The sequence below is a fragment of the Tamandua tetradactyla genome, chromosome 20 (assembly GCF_023851605.1).
Source record: "Tamandua tetradactyla isolate mTamTet1 chromosome 20, mTamTet1.pri, whole genome shotgun sequence".
Taxonomy (NCBI): domain Eukaryota; kingdom Metazoa; phylum Chordata; class Mammalia; order Pilosa; family Myrmecophagidae; genus Tamandua; species Tamandua tetradactyla.
Genome location: NC_135346.1, coordinates 55,821,431 through 55,825,062, shown reverse-complemented (window position 1 = coordinate 55,825,062; position 3,632 = coordinate 55,821,431). Strand labels below are relative to the sequence as shown.

At 51.7% G+C, this 3,632-nt stretch overlaps 1 pseudogene; it reads right to left on the bottom strand.

Moving 5' to 3' along the window:
- Positions 1-1,529: 1,529 nt before the first annotated feature.
- On the bottom strand, positions 1,530-3,070 carry LOC143664347 (zinc finger and BTB domain-containing protein 22-like; annotated as a pseudogene).
- Between the last annotated feature and the right edge of the window lie 562 nt (positions 3,071-3,632).

Sequence of the window (3,632 nt, the reverse complement as noted above, 5' to 3'; positions counted from 1 at the left end):
GTCTTCTCTGTTATATGCCAACTTGCCACCTATGTGTGGGTCTTTGGGTACAGCTGATCTTTGTCATTAGTCTATTTGTCTGTCTCTTCATAACATCAAACTCTCTGCTTTCTCGTAGGACAAGCTTCCCATCTTGTTATTATTTCAGAATTTTCTTGGCTGTTCTTGGCCCTTTACTTTCATTTTAGAATCAGCTTGTCAATGTCTGTGAAAAACTGTGGTGACAGTTTGATGGACAAAACATTGAAACTAGAGGTCAATTTGGGGAGAAATGATAACTTTACAATATTGACTCTTCCTATTCATAAACATGGTATGTCTTCACACTTATGAGGGTCTTTTAAAAATCTCTTCTAATAAAGTATAATTATCTATGCAACTTTCCATATTTTATAATTATGTATCATTATAACATTTTTTGAGACTTGGGGCTGTTATTTTTCAAGAACTTCCCTGACTTTTCCTTTTAATTATGATTATACACATCACATACACATACCCATATAAACATAAACTTTGTCATTTCACAGTTTTTTAATGTTCAATTCAATGGCATTAATTACATTTACAGTGTCATGTAACCATCACCACTACCTGTTTCCAAAAGGTGTTCATCATCCCAGACAGAAACTCGGTACCCATTAAGAAATAAGTCCCCACTTCTCCTTTCCTCCAGCCCCCGGTAACCTCTAGTCTCCTTTCTGCCTCTATGAATTCGCTTACTCTAGAGATTCCATACACGTAGAATCATACAGTATTTGTTATTTTGCATCCAACTTATTTCCCTTAGCATAATGTTTTTCAAGTTTCATTCACCTTATAACATGTACCAGAACTTCATTCATATCTGTAGCTGAACAGCATTCCAATGTTTGCATACACCACAGCTGTTTATATATTTTTGAAATGATCAATACATATCTTAATCACGGTTCAAAATTAAAATAAAACCCTTGCACTCTTACAACTTATTCCCTCCTTGCTTCCACCCTCTCCCCCCCTTGAGACCCCAGCTGGGAGAGGGCTAGGGGTCTGGGAGTAGCCTGGAGGTGAGGTAAGACAAGTTCCGGCATAAAGGTGGGGCTCAAAGTCCTGGTCCCCATAACGACACAAACACACACTTCAGGCACAGACTACGGCCACCTGACTGTTAACCTTGTGATTCTAGGATGATCACCATCCCCCCTGCCCCACCTCCCACCCTCCAGGTAAGCCCTACTCTGTGGAGCTGGGGCTTCAGTGCATCCATCTGGAGGAAGGAAGGGCTTAGTTCCAGGGATACCTACCCCTGCGGGAGTGGGGTGGGTGGGGGCTGAGGAATGGAAAGGGCTGTCTACCACGGTATAGCTTTGTTCCTCCTCTTGAGTATATATGAATCCAGAGAGAAAAGAAAGACAGTAAGTGTGACTGGAGATCACTCAGGGGTCACAGTGCCCCTGGCTTGTGTTCCTTATTCCTTCTTTCCCAAGAGCTACTCCCAGCTGCGCTGCCCCCTCTGCTCAACTCTCCATCCCCACTGAAGCCCACTTTCACCTTGAGGACACAGGGTGGGGCCCTCGTGGCTGCTGCCCTGACCACCCGGACTTCTTGGCACAGATGCTGCACTTGGGCTTGAGGCCTGTGTGTGCTGGGTCGGGTGGTGCTTCATCTTGAACTTCTTGTTGTACACGGGACATTCAAGGGGCCACACGCTGAGGGACATGTTCACACGCCAGTCCCACACGTTCTTGGGCAAGAAAACCTTCCCGCAGTGGTGCAAAACGATCGTATTCTCCTCTCCACCACCTGTCCCTGCGGCACACACACCAGGCCCCCTGCCGTGCCCTGCAGGGTCACTGCCCCATGCTCAGCCTGGTTCCCTGGGGGCTGCTCTGGAGCCTGGGAGGACACGGAAGAAGAGGACAAGGAAGAAGAGGACAAGGAGATGGAGGAAGGGAAGACCAGGACCTGGCTGCCCTGAAGGTCCAGGGGAAACAGGGGCCTTGGAGGGTGGGAGGGGATGGAAGAGGAGGAGTTGCCCCTCTGAGCCATCCAGCTCTGCCTCAGGAAACCCCTCTTCCCTTCACTGGGGCCAAAGGCATTTGAGGACTCACAGAGGTTGACCTACTCCTCCCTCCCCCTTATCTGGAGGCTCAGTCAGGGGCCAGACATCACTTACCCTAAGGGTAGCCTCAGGCCCTCGCCCAGGTCTTCTTCCTCCTCCTCATCCCAGCCTTGGGGAGCTAGGGTAGCTGGTGCTGGGCACTTTCCAGCCCGCTTCACATTTACCCAGTGTTACTCGGGCATGATGCTCGTGGAGGTGCAGGTGGGACAGCAGGCCCAGCCCCAGGGACCATCACCCCCCTGCCATCCCCATCATCATCCTACAGCTCATCAGCCTTCAACAAATGCGGCTCCCCAACTGGGACTGGGAATGCAGACCACCTCCCTGCTCCCCACCGCCCACTGCAGAAGCTGTAAAGGCCCCGTGGGAAAAGGATGAGAAATCAGTGGATGCTCTGGGCTGAAGTCGCTGCTGCCAAGGGTCTGGTTCTCAGCACAGGGCTGGAGGCATGGGGGCGCACAGAGCCCAGTGGTGCCCCCATTCCCTGCCGGGCCCTCTGCTAAGGGAGTCAGTGACCGCGCTGGCTGGAGCCATGGTAAGATGCGCTTGCCCACGGTGTACCACGCAGACCCTCACTGTGGAGAAGTCCACGATGTCCGCAGCAGCCATCCTGAGGCGGCCACGGTAAGCTGAAGCCAGGACAGGCTTGAGGGCGCCTCTGGGTCCATAACCTTGCACAGCGAGATAGAGGTCATGCCCTTGCCGAGGACCTGGTAGTGGAGGTAAGAACCACGAGCCCGGAACTCCAGGCCGTGCGTGCACCCCGACGCGCACATTGCGGAGATGGCCGTGCAGCCGCCGCTGATGCAGGCCTCCAAGGGCGCATGGGGCACCTCAGCAAAGGACACATGCACCCCTGCAGCTGCTGGAGGGGCAGTGGGGGAGGGGCCGGCGATAGGGGCAGGGGAGTGCTGCGGCACTGGGACAGAGGGGAGATTGGCTCCATGGTGAGGTGGAAGGGGGCACTCCCCCACCCCCCACATTCATAGGATCAAGGGAAGCAGGAGCCTGTCGCAGGGCGGGGAGGGGGGTCTCCGGCTGCGCACCCCTGGGTCCGGGGGCGGGGCCCTTCACTTGGCGGCCAGAGCCACAGCCTGGGTCCCTCCCTTCTTGCGTGGACAGTCCCTTATTATTATTATTATTATTTTGCATGAGCAGGCACCGGGAATCTTACCCAGGTCTCCCGCGTGGCAGGCGGGAACTCTGCCACTCAGCCGCCGTTGCACCGCCCCCGTATTAATTTCTTACCTTTCAATTTTCTAATTGTTGCCAGTCGATTCTGTATTTTGATTGGGTAGCCACCAAGCTTAGTAATCGCTTTCATTAAGAACTTGTGCATAAATTCTTTTGAATTTTCTGAGTGGTGGACATTTATATTATCTATAGTTAATTATAGTTTCTTCTTTTCTAATCCTGACAGCTCTTAATTTCTTGTCCTTGTCTCCTGTACTGACTGCGACTTCAAGCATAAGGCAGAGTTCTAGTGAAAATAACAGGCTTCCTTGTTTTAGTCCAGATAAAAAAGGAA